A 17,647-nucleotide genomic window follows, 5' to 3' on the forward strand; every position below is an offset into this window, starting at 1 on the left:
ATCACAGTAACTTCTGGAACATCCCCAGAGATCCAGCCTATAAGCCGCGTGTGCCCCACTCCTGCCCCACTCCCTGCACTCCAGCCCTATTTGGCGTGTGGGGGCGCACTCATATTTCCCAGATGCCCCAACAAGAGGCGCCACTTTAGAAGAAAGCATCAGCTTCAACTAGTCAAGGCTGGGGGGTAACGGGGCACTGAATCCCACTTATAATCGGCAAAGAGACTTCAAAGTCTCCATCTGATGGCTCAAACATCCATAACAGAATTGGTATTTCTTCTCGGACTCAAGGGGTGGCCAAGCCACACAGGCTGTCTTCCAGGGTCCATTTCCCTCCTGGCGGCCTCAACCCAGGAAGGCTCTCCACCCTTTGATCTGGCTGGAACCCGAGTGTTACAAATATGCTTGTATTAAGCTATCTCCAGGCTGCCTGAGGCCATCAGTCTGGAATGCGAGAAAGAGGGCTTGGGCCTGTGAGGTTCCCAAGTCTCATTTATGTTACATTTTCCGGCAGGCCGGTGAACGCTCCCTCCACGGAAGGCAGCAGGTGGTGCCCATGACGGACAGCACTGCACGATGGCGTGGCAGGGCAGGGCTAGGGAGTTTTGTCTTTATCCTCAGAGCCAGGAATTCAGGTAAAGGAAGCACCAAAACCCTAAATTATACTTCCACTGCGCCCCCCACAGGCATTTACTGAGCACCTGGGGGCTCTAAAGACACAAAGGGAGGCCTGGGTGGCGAGGCGCAGTGGCTGAGTGTCGACGTATGAATGATTCCCAGTCAGGGCACATGCCCAGGTTGTGGGCTTGATCCCCAGTATGGTGTGTGTAGGAGGTAGCCAATCAGTGATCCTCTCTCATTCTCTCTCTCTCTCTCTCTCTCTCTCTCTCTCTCTCTCTCTCTCTCTCTCTCCCTTTCTCTGGAAAATCAATAAAAATATATTTTTTAAATAAAATGAAATAGAGACGCAAAGGCGGCGCCACCCTCTCTGGCCAGTAAAGCACCATGCTCCAATGCCCACGTCTGGGGTAATGAATCATTCCAAGGACTCCATTCCCTCCATCCCGAAGCTTGTCCTCCTAGACCCGATAGCACGGAAAGCGGGCCTTCGTTTTCACACTCAGACTGTATTAAAAACTCGTTATAGCTGGGAGACATTCTATGTGAAAGAAGGTGCAGGCAACAGTAAACATTTCCAGCAGCCAGCCAGTACTTCCCTGCTTCCTAGACAATTTACTGCAAATCCTCCGTCCCTTCTTCCGCAGGTTAAGGGTGTCTGCTGTGCCAAATTGTCTGCTCGTGACAGAGAGAAACCAATATATTCTGCATCGCCCCGGGATAAAACGGAAAAAAGAGACAGAGAGCAGTGTCCTTGACAAACAGTAGACTCTGAACTAAACCTGTGGGACTGCCACCAAGAGACTTCACATGGTGGATGATCAGAGACGGTGAGAAAGCAGCTTGCTTGTTTTTCACCAGCTTGTACCACACCAGTCATAATCCAAAAAATCAAAACCAAAAACAAGACCCCCTTCCTGGCCGGATGGCTCAGTTGGCTGGAGCAGTCTCATGTGCACCAAAAAGGTCGCAGGTTCGATTCCCGGCCAGTGAACATACCTAGGTTTTGGGTTTGATTCCCATTCAGGAAGGTATGGGAGGCAACCGATGGATGTCTCTCTCACATGGATGTTTTTCTCTCACATTGATGTTTCTCTCTCTTCTCTTCTCTTCTCTTCTCTCTCTCTCTCTCTCTCTCTCTCTCTTTCTCTCTCTCTCTTCTTCCTCTCTCTCTAAAGGCAATAAAAACATATCCTTGGGTGAGGATTAAAAAGAAAACAAAAACACGATTCCCCAAGTCCGTGGGCGGCTGCTTCATGCAAACATGGAAATGGTGCAACAGAGACCACTGTTTCTCTGACTCCTCCAGACAGAGAAGGTCCTGCTTTTAATATCATGCTCCCTGGGCATCCATCATCCAAAGCACAAAGCAATCATTGTGGGGCAGACAGAGAGAGAATATATTCTGTGGGGCAGAGGCATGCAAGCGAGAGCCTCCACAGACCAGCAGGAAAGAAACATTCTGCTTCTCGCTGGAATAATGGTGGGACGTGCCCACGAACGTTTCTGGCTGGACTTGAAAGAAAGAAACTCTTTCAGAGAGCAGCGACCTTAAGCATCTTATCAGCCTTTGAAGTTATGCACAATGACATCCTTTGGTTCCTTGCCTGGGGCAGAAGTTTAAGCTTCAAGTCTCCATTTACTTACCAAGAATGGTGGAAATATTTTCACTGCAGCACAAGGCAAAAGAGCCAGTTTTTTAAACAGCAAATGAAAGGATGGTGAGGTGGGGGAAAACATCCTTTTCCTGGGCACTCCCCTGCGCTAAGGGGATCAAGAGCTGCAGGTCTAACTGTCTGGGGTTCAGCTCCTTTAGTCTTAGTCTTCTGCAACTACTCAGATCAGTTCTGTGGGATTCAAGTGAAAGTCAGAAAGCAGAAATAGGTCCCGATGCTTCCACCTTCCCTGGTCCTACCAACACCTGTCCTTCCCACCAATACCACTGTATCTCATCTTACCCCCCTCCAAAGAGGGCACCCCAGCTCCCTCCAGTGACCTCTCAAGTGAGAATCCAAGGTGTTACTATTGAGGATCTTGTTCCCACTACTTCCTCCCACAGTTCTCTGGGGCATCTAGACTGGTGTCTATTCCTTACGATGGGTCCTGTCTATCTAATCAACCACTCAGTCCCTGCCCATTGTGTGCCCAGATGGCACAGTACTGAGTAGACAAGGTGGGAGAAAAGCAGGTTGACGGTTGAGTACTCAAAACACAGTTTATTCTCATATTATTTTTTATTAATTATTATATTATTTTCCATACCAACTGTCAATCTACCTTTGTCCCGCCCTGTAGAGTGAGTACTCATGACATGCTTATAAAACAAAGACCTGGTTACCCCCACTTCTGGCGTTTTCCTTCCTTTCTGCCGGATAACTGCCTATCTGGGGGTACACTCTGCTTTTATGGCCTCACCCAGGATTCAGTCTTGGACATCAGGACCCCCTCTTGCCAGAGCAGTTTCGTTTACTGTTTCTGTTGTAATCTCATGGCACAAAAAGCTGGGAACCCAGAGATTCTGGGAACCTAGTAAGAGTCACCTCAGAAAAAGGAATACATAATATAATATGCCATCATCTTCATGATGAAGTGATCTCTGTAAAATTAATTACTGATCTGGAGCCAAACACTTGAAGGGCGACAGGAGATCTGTTGCCTTGAGATTTATCTTCCTCCTTCCAAGAACTTCAGAGTGGCTGCTCCAGGGCACGAGGTTAGGACACGCTGTGGGCCAATTGTTGCCAAGGCTGTCTGAAAAATCGCTCGAGCTGCGAGCGCTGTTTTTAGTGAGGGGCACAACTATTCGTTTGCTCAAGCGAGGCTTAAGGATGGCTGGAAAACATCAGCTACACTCAAGTCCCTCCCTGCAAATCTGAGCCTGCAGTTCACACCACACCCTTTACCTCTGACTACAGGTATGAGTGGCGTACAAACAAGCCGAACCCCATCAAACAAACAAGTGGCTTTCGTTCACATCAGAAGAGTAAGCACAGCCTTGGTAGAAGTTGGCCTTCACCTCCACAGTGTCTCTGTCCACAAGGAAACAGCTCTGTACCGAGGCCCGAGGTTGTCTCCACGTGGGCTGTGGTGCATCCTCCCAATGGAAGGTGACGGAAGGCCAACGCAGAGGGGCTGTTTCAAACGCCCCATGCGGCTCCCGTGCATGGAGGGCCTCTTCTTTTATGAATCTTTAAGAGACCCTGTCTGATGAGGGGCAGGGCTCCATGTGGATTTCATAGCTCAAGAGGCCACGTGGTTCCCATAATTACACAAAGAGGACAATTCGGTACAGAAGAACTATAAAGTAGTAACAAGACAAAGCTAACTCAAGGAGCACTCTGCTTAAACAATAGGAAAGCTTAAAAAGAGTAAGTTAAAGAATGAAAATCTTGGGAAGCATTATCCCCACATACACAACTTGTAATTTCTTTTCTTTTTAAAATGTATTTTTACTGATTTCAGAGAGGAAAGGAGAGGTTTAGAGGGATAGAAACATCATCAACGATGAGAGAGAATCACTAATTGGCTGCCACCTGCACGCCCCACACTGAGGATCAAGCCCACAACCCGGGCATGTGCCCTCACGGGGAACAGAACCGTGACCTCCTGGTTCATAGGTTGATGCTCAACCACTGAGCCACACTGGCCAGGCTACACCTGTAATTTCTAATAAAGCAGGAAGGCAGAACTTGAGTCACTTAACAAAATGTCCAATACCAGTCAGAATCCACAGCCCCAGACAGCTACCTAATTACTGCGGAGATGAATTCCCAGGGCGGGTACAGGCCCCGGGGTCCTCTCCAACCAACTCCACTGCTCCCTGGGGAGTCGGGGAGAGGGTCTCTAGGTTAGGTGTGATGCTCACAGCTGTTCCAGGGTTACTGGGACCTCAGAAGTAAAGATTGGCAGACCAAGGGAAAAGCACAGACATGACTATTTGGCTCATTAGAACGGTGAAAATAAAATCACTTTTTGTAGTTGTAAGGCGCGACTTCGTTTCCCAAACAGGAAAAGGAAAATATTCTAACTTTACTCTAACAAAGAAAAAGGCATATGAAAATCAAGCATGCTAAAGGGCAGAAAGAAAAAAACACTGAATAATTCACCGTACGTGACTTTCTTCCTTATTTCATTTTATCTTGTTTTAGCAAGAGGAAAGTAGGAGAGGGGGAGCTTTCTCCATATTTTCGTTATTGTTCACTTTTTGGTTTCCTTTTGTTTTGTTTCAATTTTTTTTTTAATTGGCAATATCTGCATATGGTACAAAATCCAAAAGGATCAGAAGGACATGCAGTGAGAAGTAATCTTATCACCCCTGACACCAGCCACCCAATTCCACTCCTCAGCTGGAAAAATTTTTAAAAAGCAAATAGGAAAAAGGAAATAAACAAAATAATACAACAAAAGAAAGAAAAAAAACTAAAACAATTATCTAAATCCGGCCATATCCTTTCAGATATAATCTATGCAAATGCTAGCATTTCTTTCTTTTGTGGGAAAAACACACAAACACAATGGTTTGCATGAACTGTTCCGCACTTTGCACTTTCACTTCACATATCTCTGAGAGCATCCTGTATCAGCACATCCGTGGGATACATTTTAAGAAATACCATGGCCTTCCCAGAGATATATGCATTTTCTACTTCAATTACTATTACCAATGTGCTTTTCCTAGAAACTGTATCAGTTTAAACTCCCATCAGTCTGTTTCTCCTCACCTGGGCTAACGCAGAGTATTATCAACTATTTTGAACGTCACTAATCTGACAGGTAAAAATGATCTCTTAAAGTTTTAGTTTATATTTTTCTTATTAGCACTGAGAATAAGCATTTTTTCATACATTTAAGAGCCACTTATTTCTTTGTCTGTCAACTGCAACTTCATATCCCAGGTGACATTCTACCAATTCCTTTTCTTTATTAAAAGCAATCTTTCTAACAAATAATATCCAAACTGGTCTTTTGTATAGTGCATTACAGTTTTTTAAGCCGATTCACATATTATTCAACTTAATAATTACAATAAGATAGCCAGGAAACATAAAAATACTCCTCTTTTATAACGCCGAAAACCAAGGTTTAGCAAGAGGAAAGCAGATTTGACCAAAGAGCTCACTGAATGTTTGTGGTCAGGACTAAAACTCATGTAATTTACCTCCCAGTCTAATGGTGTGTGTGTGTGTGTGTGTGTGTGTGTGTTTTACTCTATCACCATTCAATTCATGGTCAGGGCATATGCCTGGGTCTTGGGCTCAATCCCCAGTGTGGGACATGCAGGAGGCAGCCGATCAATGATTCTCTCTCATCATTGATGTTTCTATCTCTCTCCCTCTCCCTTCCTCTCTGAAATCAATAAAACTGTATATTTTTTCAAAAATAATAAAAAAAAGAAAAATCAGTGAGTGTTAACCTTACACTATATGGTAGGGGGTGGATTTTTAAAAAACAAGAAAGAAACTAAAGACAGAACAGAAGGTAATAAACAAGCGTGGACAAAATTACTTTGAAATTAAAAACTGCTTTAAAATGGAATGATCTTATAGACACAAGAATCCACAATGTGCACTGTGAGTATTGAAGATGTGCTTTTGCTTCGCCAGACGATATCTCTCTGTCTATCATCTATCTATCTATCCATCTATCTTTGCCCGGAGCATGTGGTTAAAATCGGCATGAAGTATCTCCACTGAATACAAAGGGCAGGGCAGTAAAGAAACAAGTGTTAGTGCAGGGAAAAGGTTGTATGAAGTCAGAACACAGAATGTCATGGCAGTAAGACCAGGAAAGTAGCAGGGCAAACCTCAGAGCGGATGAGCAGGCAGTCCGTGGGGACATGTGTTGGGCTGGTGTTGAGAGGCAGGCTCTACTGCGTGGACAGGGCAAGGCTGAGCACAGGCCTTCATTCCTGGGTTCTCAACCAGCAAAACAAGACAGGAAGTTTGGGCTCAGAAACAGGATAGGGACCTGGGGACCAGTCTGGGGAACCAATGAAAAGAATCAAAACTGAAGGTCAAGGTTGGACAAAGCAAGAAGAATTCCAGGATCAAGCTCCCTAAACACTGCCTCAGGTCAAGATTTATCCTAGGTCTTGGGCAAGCCCCATCGTTCAAGGAAGGCTGAGCTGGCCTTGGCTGTGCAGTGAGGAAAGATGGCCAGGTCTGGAGCCCAGATGGCTAGGTCTGGAGCCCAGATGGCCAGGTCTGGAGCCCAGATGGCCAGGTCTGGAGCCCAGATGGCCAGGTCTGGAGCCCAGGGCCGGGCGAGAGAGAAAGCAGACAGGTGCAATGGTTCCAGCAGTTCCTGGAAAGCCAGCTGTGAAGCAGGGGCAACCACGGGTCAAGGTGCACTGCAGCTTGGTTTTCATTATCTGGCTGAGACTCAAAGGATCTCGTGCAACCTATTCACATTAGAACAGGCTCAGGCCTCTCTTAGCACCAACCTTATCACTTCAGGTTCTCGCTCGCCCTCTCTGGAAGACACTGTGCTACAGAAGTAATAAGGAAAGTGTGATTACAAAGTCACAGAACTCTTTTCTTTTCTTTTCTTTTTTTAAAACACAATGCATCAGAACTTCTACTGGACAGAAGGGAAGGTGTTGGGACCTGGTAAAGTTATTCTCTTCAGCTCTGTGACCCAGCAGCAACAGCTGAGAACAGAGGCCGTTGAACTAGCTCAGAAACATCCTTTGGGGGAGGAGGGTCCTTTCAAAAACAGCGAAGGTCGGTCAGGCTAGTCTTCCCGGAACGAACAGATGAGTACAGGCAAGGGGCTGGCCAGGCTGTGGTGCCATGGAGCCCCTGGGTCACCGGTGACGGGATGGGGAGAGAAAATGGGGACCACCCCCTCCTCACGCAGCTTGTCCTGGTTGGTTGCATGGATAGGGAAAACCATACCCTGTCCCTGAGTTACCTGTACAACTCACTCGTGGTACAGAGCTTTGGACAATGAAAATCTAGCCCTGGAATATGCCGGCTTTATGGACAGTAGTGTATCTTGTCACTGATTGTAGAAGTCACTCCAGAGCCCATTTACAAGCCTAAGTCTCATTACTTCATAATGACCTATCGTTATGAACCAAAAATTACATTACCCAGCAAGTATTACCTGCTTTCAAGGGATTTACTTGTTGGTATCTGAGGAGATTCAGAAGGACAATAAAACCAGCCATCCCACTATGCGTGCTGTGTGCCAGCGACCAAGACAAGCACGTGACATACACCCTTTCGGCTCTCAGGGGACACACAGCCCGCCGGTGGAAAAGCTGACATTGGAAGCTGGGTCTCCCCCTGGACTCTGCTCTGCGGCCTCCAGACATACCCTCAGTTCAGAAACTTCCAGAAGAAAAGCTTGAGATTTAAGACCCGGCACCACGCCTCGGCCAATGGGAAGGATGCTGGCAGGCCATGACAGGTAAAGGAGTCCAGGTAAGTGCCTTTCCCACTGAAATCAGCCCCGAGGATAACTTCCAGAGCACAGGAGGCCCAGTCTCAACAGAGAGGAGTGGGGTGTAGAATGGCCCCCTGGGTTTGAGCAGAAGGTGGGGACCATGAGGAAGAGGAAGGAAGAGAAGATGTCATGGTGGGTGGGCATCGCCAAGAGGTGGCTTCCATGATGAGGGGTGAGGCTTCACAGTGGCCTGGAGTAACCTCGATGGCTTTGCAATACCTTCAAGGGCAATGCCTCGTTTCACAGGCATCAGGGAAACATGGTAGTGAAGGAGGGGGTGCTCCAAAAATATCTGAAAGAGAGAGTTGTCCGTGTAATTGTGAACAGCGGTAAATATGAGCAAGGCTCTGGTGTGAGGAATGTGTGTGTGTGTGTGTGTGTGTGTGTGTGTGTACAGGGGTTTGGGTGTGATTGTTATATTAATCCACTATCACATCAAACGACAAGACCCTCGTTTGCTCCTTTGCCTCCTCCCGGGGCCCTCTCAGTAGCAGCATCTACTTCTGTTCCTCGACCTGCATCTATGAAGTAGGTTTGGAACATTTTCTCACTCAACTTCTTACAGGAAAACGACTCCTAAATAAAATCACTCATTTTGCTGTCACACCATCAATTCTTGGTAAAATTACCCAAATCGTATGTCCTAAGAAGAAAGTCAATTGTCCAGATTTTGAGTATTAGTGCCATTCAGGGCATCCTACTGGAGTATGGACAGAAAAGAAATACACTTGCATTAGCCCCCAAAGGGATCTCTATCTTTCTTTTTTCTTTTTAATATATTTTATTGATTTTTTACAGAGAGGAAGGGAGAGGGATAGAGAGTTAGAAACATCGATGAGAGAGAAACATCGATCAGCTGCCTCCTGTACACCTGCTACTGGGGATGTGCCCGGAACCAGGGTACATGCCCTTGACCGGAATCGAACCTGGGACCTTTCAGTCCGCAGGCCGACGCTCTATCCACTGAGCCAAACCGGTTATGACGGGATCTCTATCTTTTTACCCATGCAAAAAATAGGGGTGAGTGCACTTGGACTTGTGAGGAAAGAGTATTGGTAAGACAAGGCAAGGGTTGGGGGTGTGAAAGGAATGTGAAATCTGTATCAATAGCTAAAAGCATGTCATTAACAAGCTTTTGTATGTGGTAAGCAGATTGTGACAGGTATTTTTATGCAACATATTAAAATTTTACTTCCAGGTAGTCATCTGGAAGGTTTTCCTGCTTCTTCTCATTCTGTCACTTAACCAGCTACCATACACACAGGTGGAACAGAAATTCTCTGTCCCCCCCGCCCCCCGTTTGTAAAACAATTCTGCTCTCACACACCTTCAAAGGGTTACTACGAGGACATCACACACACCTTGACGCTGTCAAAACTACGCTCAATTACACTAATAGAGGATGCTCCATTTCAAAACATGCCCGTGCTACATCCTGATGAGGAGGCATCAAAAGAAAATGAATCGGGACCACTTTCAGAGGATGACTCCAGCACCACCCAGCCATTTACCTATCAAACTAATTTGGGTTTAGAGCCAAAAATCAACACTGCTGTCAGAGAGTTGATTTCTATTCATTTGAAAATTTCCAGGCCAAAGAGTGATCAGTGGGAATTTTAATGTCTAAGGAGATGAGGGTGGAAATGGAGAATGTAAGTACTGCACGCAGCAAAGGAATGGAACTCTCAATTTAGCCAATCAGTGTTTACCGAGCAGTCAGTATAAGGCTCTCCTACACATGGAGGAGATCCCACAGTCTCTTTCCTAAAAGCATATACAACCTATCTGCCCAGATATGGGGAGGCGGAGGATAATGATGACAGCAGCTCATTGTTATTGAAATGACTCACAATACGCCAGGTACTATCCTCTGTGCTTTATAAATTAATCCTCACTAGGCACTATTAAAATCGGTCCATTTCACAGGTGAGTAAATTGAGGCACATTCAGTGAGAAATCTTTGAATGGTATTTCTCATAGATGAGTTTAAAATAATTTTAATGTTCCACCTCACTTGATCCTCACAGCACCCCGGTGAGGCAGCAGTATGGGAAGTGTCCCACAGTCACACGAGAGGGAGGTCCTGTGATTGCTAATCCACCTCCATAAAGAGGTGGCATGGGAAGGCAGTCCTGTGGGGGCCAAAGGAGGAACTGACAAGGCCTTCCCTCAGGGCAAGATCACTTCCAGTTTGGGCAGCATCCATGAAGGACGGATGATGGATGCTAGCCCCTGAGGACAGGTTGTATTCAGAGAGGCAGGGAGGGGACACTAGGAGACAGAGCAAAGTCAGGCACACGGTATATTTGGAGATCAGACAGTAAGTCCGTTTGGTTACAGGGAGGCTCCATGGGGCAACTGCAAGGAGATAAGGAAGGCAGGAAATGGGGGCCACTGTGGATTACGTGCCGAGTGTGAGAGGCTCAAAGACATGAAAAGGGCCAAGCTTCCCAGAAGGTGAACTGAGAGTGAGGGAGAGCGACAAAATAACATCTAAGGGGAAAGGGTAACTGTGATTGCTGAGTAATTTCAGAATATATATTATAGAAGAAATTATTGCACATTCTAAATTATAAAGAAACATAGAACAAAAATACAAATAAGCAGAGCCAGCTCTCCAAATGGAAGGGCTTTCCCACGGACTGAAAAAGAACCGGGAGAAATCTCTGAAAAAGAGTCTACAACTCCAATCCAGTCTCTGAATTGTTTCTAACTGTATCCTTTTTTAGGGCTAATCCTCGGTTGCCTCGCATGCTCTCACTCCCTGCTGAAAAGTGAAAGCTGCACAGCATCGCCATGAATAATAAATGGCCAGGACTCAGGTTGCCGCACTCGACAGGAGAAGCACACGACAGAGCACGCTCTCAAGGTGCCCCGGAAGGTGATACTGATTCATCGCAGGGAAACGTCTCCCAGACCCACGTGAACACCTTCCCCGACCTCACCTGAAACTAACCCAAAATAATAATGAATGTGGACTGTAACACAATGAGACATTCTAGATGTAGCAAAAAAATAAATAAATAAATTAAAGTGAAAAGTAAAACCGTAAAACTACTGGAGGGAAAAGATATGTTGATGTCCTAACACCTGGAACCTCAGGAGCTGACCTTATTTGGAAACAGGATCTTACAGATGAGATTAGTTGAGATGAGGTTGTACTGGAGTAAGTAAGGTGGGCCCTCGATCCAGTCCTCATAAGAAAAGAAGAGATGCTGATAGAGACTCGGGCAGAGAAGGTACCATGAGATGCTGGAGCGGAGACTGGAGCTATGGCAACCACAGCCAAGGAATGCCAAGGACTGCCAGCAACAGCAGATGCTGGGAGCAAGGAGGCACAGGACAGATTCTCCCGCTGAGCACACAGTCGGTGTGGCCCTGCCAATGCCTCGCGTTTGGATTTTTTTTTTTCTTCTTCTTTTTTTTTTTTGGTTAATCCTCACCCAATGATTTTTTTTCCCCCCATTGACTTTTAGAGAGAGTGGAAGGCAGGGGGAGAAACAGAGAGAAAGAAACAACGATGTGAGAGAGACACATAGACTAGACTCCCGCACGCACCCCGACCAGGGCAGGGAGCAAACCCGCAATTGAGGTACATGCACTTGTCCGGAATCGAACCTGGGACTCTTCAGTACGAGGGCCGACACTCTATCCACTGAGCCAAACCAGCTAGGGCTCGATTCTGGATTTCTAACCTCCAGAACATATGAGAGGATACATTTATGTTGCTTTATAGCCACCCAGTCGGTAGTGTTCTGCTCCAGCAGCCCTAGGACACTCACTTCACCTCGGCTTTGGGAGGTGGGACAGCGAAGGAAAGCCACAGGCTCCTCTGAAGCTTGGGAGACTTGGGTTCCAGGCTCCGCTCTGCAAATCCCTGGGTGAAGTATTTGAGCTGGAGGAGCCCTAGTCCTCTCTTAGGTTTAAAACTCTTGATTCTATCACCTCATAGCCAAGAAAGTCCCTTTCTCTCCTATCTCCTGAAGGTGAGAGTAAAATGGGGTTGAAAAAAAGAAAACACTTCCAAATTCCCAAAACCCTCGAAGACCCGCAGAAGTCAAGGAGAAAGGGGAAAGCAAGAGTAATTAGCGGCAGTTGCTGCATTTACCATATGCCACCCAATCACTCCATCTTCACGTCAAATCTGGCCTGCAGCCCTCATGCCATAGCGAGTTAATACAAAGAGACGCCAGGAGCTGCCAGACGCAGAAAATTAATACGTGGGATGCGAGGAGGATCTCTGCAACCTACCCTTCACTTCCCAGACCTGCTTGTGTCAAGGTCGTTTAACCCCAGAAACACGAAACCGACTGCATGGAGAAGAAGAAAAAAAGAAAGAAAAGAAAGGCTGGCATTGAAATTGTCCCCCAACCCTCACCCCAAGGAGACCGCGTACCTTCCATCCCACATGCTTCCTGGCTGGTGCGCTCCTCGGGATGGCTAGAAACTAATGATTAGTAAAACAAGCCCCACTAGTAAAGACCAGCAAGGAATTCCTGTAAAAACCTCACGCGTCCACTCTCTTCTATTTTACCTTTTTTTCAAGAGTAAATTGCGGCTGTCAGATTGCACCCTTTCATTACTGTCACGGACGCTTTTAGGAAGGGCTAATCAGAAAAGCCTACAGAGGCATTTAATCAGATTTTTCCCTTCAAATGACCTAATGTTTCGGTATGAAACTGCTGCCAGCTCATGCTGGGTAGAAACTTAGCACTGTCAGCATTTAATTATTATTTTTACCACGGATTTCTTTACCTTCCTACGGGGAAGAAATAACTTAATTTTTTTTTCCAAATGCAACAAATGCTTCATTTTTCAAATCACAAGACATTGCCCTCATTATTTGGCTTTGTCAGAAATGACGAGTTCGGGACACGGGACATGGGACATATTCCAGAGATGCACTTTTCAGTTAATAAGTGGTACCACTCTAACCGGCTTCCGTCTTCCCAAACACGGAGACCATGGAGTGAAAACAGTGCTCACTGTGCTGGTTTTTGGGAGATGAAATTATTCACGACGCATTCATGTTTGTGTGTGACAGCAGCTACTATGCATTTCAAACAATGTCCCCTGCCCCGTGACATCCCATGTGGCTTTGCGCTCCTACTCCACCCCGTTACCTTGCTTTTCCCCCCTCTAAGGTGGGAATAAGAGAACAGGGCAGTCTAGCTGGTGTGGTTCAGTGGTTGAGTGTCGACATATGAACCAGGAGGTCACGGTTCGATTCCCAGTCAGGGCACATGCCTGGGTTGCGAGCTCAATCCCCAGTGTGGGGTGTGTAGGAGGCAGCTGATGGATGATTCTCTTTCATCACTGATGTTTCTATCTTTCTCCCTCTCCCTTCCTCTCTGAAATCAATAAAAAATAACATATACACACACACACATACATATACACACATATATACACGTATATGTATATGTATATGTATATATATGAAGAGAGCAGGGCAGAGAGAGGATAAATGGAAAGGGAAAAAGAAGACAGGTGTGTTTATGTGACCCTAACTCCACCCGATATTGGACCAAAGGTTACAAGTACAGAGGTCAAGAAAGGTGGCACAAGGGCCAGACATCTAGGTGTGTTCCCTAAAACTATCCTCTCTTTCATTTCTTCCTCTCAATCATCTAGAGCAGGAGTGGGGAACCTTTTTCCTGCCAAATATGGATATTGATAACATCATTCACTTACAATAATTCACTTAATATAAATTAATGTTGCTATGAAAAAAGCCCCTAGATTTACTGAAGTTCGAGTCCCACCTGCAGTTGCCTTGGGAGGGCCAGACCAAATGATTTCTCGGGCTTTATTTGGCCCGCGGGCCAGACATGCCCCACCCCTGATCTAAAGTTTCTTTTTAGAAATGTAGCCATTTTACCCTCAACACCACACACACAAAATAAACCCTCTGCATTTGCCTCTCTCCCCTCTTAACCACAGTTCCTTTTTGCTGCTTTGGAGTTGAGCTCTTCAAATAAGTTGGGGATGCTCAGTGCTCACCAATGATTTATGGAGCTTCTACTGTAAGCAAGTGGTTAATGATACAAACCTAGGTAACAAAGTGATACCCGGGGAACATGCACTTATAAGAACAAATCCTGTTGCCCTACCCAGTTTGGCTCAGTGGATAGAGCATGGGCCTGTGGACCAAAGGGTCCTGGTTCGATTCCAGTCAAGGGCAAATACCTTAGTTGCAGACTTCTCCCTGCCGCAGGCCACGGTCAGGGCTCATGCAGGAGGCAACCAATAGATGTGTTTCTCACATCGATTTTCCCTCTCTCTTCCACTCTCCCTAAAAATCATTGGAAAAATATCCTCGGGTGAGGATTAACCAAAAAAAAAAAAAGATTAAAAAAAAAGAACAAAACCTGTTGTTTATCAGAGTGAGAATTCTTGAGGGGCAAGGAAAGGAAGGGGTACCAGCTCCAAAGGGTGCCTTGGACTTTCTACTTTCCCCCAAAACCTGTCCTCCCATCAGCCCCCCCAGTTTCTCCTATTTCAATAAATGCCACCTCTTAGATCCCAGGATCTCCTTGTCCCTCCCCACTTCCATTCTAATGAATCAGAAAGTTCTCTTCCTGACTTTATCTGTACCAGGGACTTCTCTCTCCTGGTCGCCAGGACTGCACTCATGGTCCCCTCAGAACAATTCTATAACAACACCAAAAGGGATGCTCGAAATAGAAACCTCTCAATGCCATTCTCATGCCTGAAACTTCCCACAGCAGCTAGAATAAACCCAACCTCTTCCACCAACCTTCCCCTTACTGCCTCCTGGGCCTCCACCCGGGCCACACTCTCCCAAGTGTTCACACTGCTCCAATCCCACAAACAAGCACGTTCCCTACATCAGCCCCAGGGCCTTTGCACATGCTGTTCCCTCAGCCAGGAAGCTCTCTTTCCAACATCTGCATGAGGAGCTCCTAGAGTTTTTTTTAAATGTGTGCGGTTTTTTTGTTTTGTTTTGTGTTTTTAGAGAGGGAGATAGGAGGGATAGAGAGATAGAAATATCCATGAGAGAGAAACATCATTGATTGGCTGCCTCCTACATACCCCCAACTGGGGATTGAGCCCACAACCCAGGCATGTGCCCTAACTGGGAATGAAACCAGTGACCTCTTGGTTTATGGGTTAACCAACACGCAACCACTGAGCCACATCAGCCAGGCAGGAGCTCCCAGATTTTTAAGATTCTGCACATGTCACCTCCTCAGAGCTGGCCCCTAACATTTATGTCCTTCATTGCTTCTCATCACAAGTTTCAATGGTTTCACTTGTTCGTTTACTTGTTAATTACATATCAATTCCTTGCTGGTAAGGGCCTCCTCTGTCCTTTTTACTACTGTTACCACAATTAACAAACTGCCTGACACAAATCAGATTCAATATTTTTTAAAAAGAATGAATCTAGTGTTTGTCATTCATGTCCCAAGAACGTGTATGTCTTTATATGTGGTTTGGATAAAAAAATGATTTGGCCCTTTCTTGTTTTAATTGAGGTATAGTTGACATACAACATTATATTAGTTTCATGCGCACAACATAATGATGTGATATTTGTACAAATTGCTACATGATCACCACAGTAAGTCTAGTTAATATCAGTCAACATACATAGTTACAAAAGTTGTTTTTGATGAAAACTTTTAAGATATATTCCCTTAGTAACTTCCAATGCAATGCAGTCCTGTCACCTGTAGTCGCCATGCTGTACCGTTTGGCCCGTTCTTAGATAAGCTTCAAGTGGAGTTGTATGTTAGCCTTGTTGTCGGTTCCCACCATCTGACCCACATGACCCGCCGACAGCAGGGGAGCAAAAGAAATGAGGTGAGAAGTGGGGGCCAGCCTCAGGGTCACAGAGGGGAAGGAGGTGGTGGAAAGCCGCGGTGACCATGGGTGAGCAGCAGGCTCAGGCGAGATTTCCCACTAAGATTTTAGCCCCGCTCCACTGTAGCCGCAGCTGTTGCCTGCCTTCTATTTCTATATCCTAAAGGAAGGGCCACTCCCCCTCCATGAGGTGGCTGTGTTTCCCCACTGAGCACTGGACAGGGAACAAATTTAAAATAGATGGCTACTACAGAGGTCTACCTAGACCAGCCGTGGGCAAACTATGGCCCACGGGCCGGATCCGGCCCGTTTGAAATGAATAAAACTAAAAAAAAAAAGACCGTACCCTTTTATGTAATGATGTTTACTTTGAATTTATATTAGTTCACACAAACACTCCATCCATGCTTTTGTTCCGGCCCTCCGGTCCAGTTTAAGAACCCATTGTGGCCCTCGAGTCAAAAAGTTTGCCCACCCCTGACCTAGACACACAGTTAACAGAGAAACCTCGAAAAACCTGTATGCCGCCAGAAAACATTGGTCCTGACAAATCAATTCAACATGTATTTGTTGCAGCCAGACGTTGTTCTAGTCGATGGAGATTTGGAACTAAAATTAAAAAACAGTTCCTGCCTTGAAGGAACTTATAGACGAGAGGGAGGCAGTCATCTACACCACATCTAGACATAACTCGCGTCTCAGATCCATGCCCACGAAACAGCACCATCATCTGTAACAGATAGGAACTGGGGGTGATGCTGTTAAGACGAGGGTCCCATGGATGTCTGCAACTTGCCCCTCACCCTAACTCCTCCCCTTACCTCCCGGGAGCTGAACACAGGCACAGGGCCTAACAGGAATCCAAGTCTGACTTTACCACAAGCTGAGCCAATGCAGGGTTCTGGCAAGACTTACTTACCTGGCCACACAGAGGAGAGGAAATGGTGGAGTCACCTGATAAATGTGAAGGCACCGTGATCTTGCCCACCATGGCTTGTGGCCCATTTTATTTTCTCGAATTTGGCACAGCAGTTTCACATCTGCTGCATCCAGGTGATGGGAAGGGCAGCTGAAGCACAGAGCTGAAACCTGATATCCCTTGCAGCACACTCTATGATGACTTCAGTGTCCTTCCCATTTTACAGAAGAAACAGGCTCGGGGGAGTAAGGGGACGGCCTCAGGTCATACAGACCTGGGCAGCTGAGAGGATCTAAATCTCAAGGTCAGTGTGCTCCAGTGCATCGGGCCCAAGCCGAGAGCCACACCACAGGTATGAAGTGGCAGGAAGCAGATTTTATGGCAAATCCGTAACCACAGTTGGCAAAATAAAAGCGACAATTTCTAGAAATTTCACATAGTGGTGAGGCTTCAACTACATAGAATAACTACTCAGAAACCCAAATGAGAAAGAAGGACCTCGAGGCAGCTAAAAAAGCCCCTGCACTCGGCACTGTGGTCAGAGACTGTCCCCTCCAACTTCTACTCAGGACCTACTGACCCTCCCTTTAAACTTCATTCTAATGAGCTGTGTCGTCTGGTTCTTTAGCCTCTAGTCAGGTAGATGTGGTACATTAAAACGGATTCCTGGAAAAGTGACAGACTGAGAGTGAAGAAAATAAACAAATGAAAATAAAGCAGAGTTGGTAAACTTTTCCTGTAAAGATAAAGAGGCCAGATGGTGAATATCTTAGGCATTCTGACTCGCGCCTTCTCTAAGGAACTGACTACTCCATTCGGCCACCTTCGCTC

At 46.1% G+C, this 17,647-nt stretch overlaps 1 protein-coding gene across 2 annotated transcripts in view; it reads right to left on the reverse strand.

Annotated features, from left to right (window-relative positions):
* The window catches only part of FOXN3 (forkhead box N3), a 369,468-nt gene that overhangs the window by 327,664 nt on the left and 24,157 nt on the right, over positions 1-17,647 (reverse strand). The window lies entirely within an intron of this gene.

Source organism: Myotis myotis, unplaced genomic scaffold (assembly GCF_014108235.1).
Source record: "Myotis myotis isolate mMyoMyo1 unplaced genomic scaffold, mMyoMyo1.p scaffold_m19_p_1, whole genome shotgun sequence".
In the NCBI taxonomy this organism is placed as follows: Eukaryota; Metazoa; Chordata; class Mammalia; order Chiroptera; family Vespertilionidae; genus Myotis; species Myotis myotis.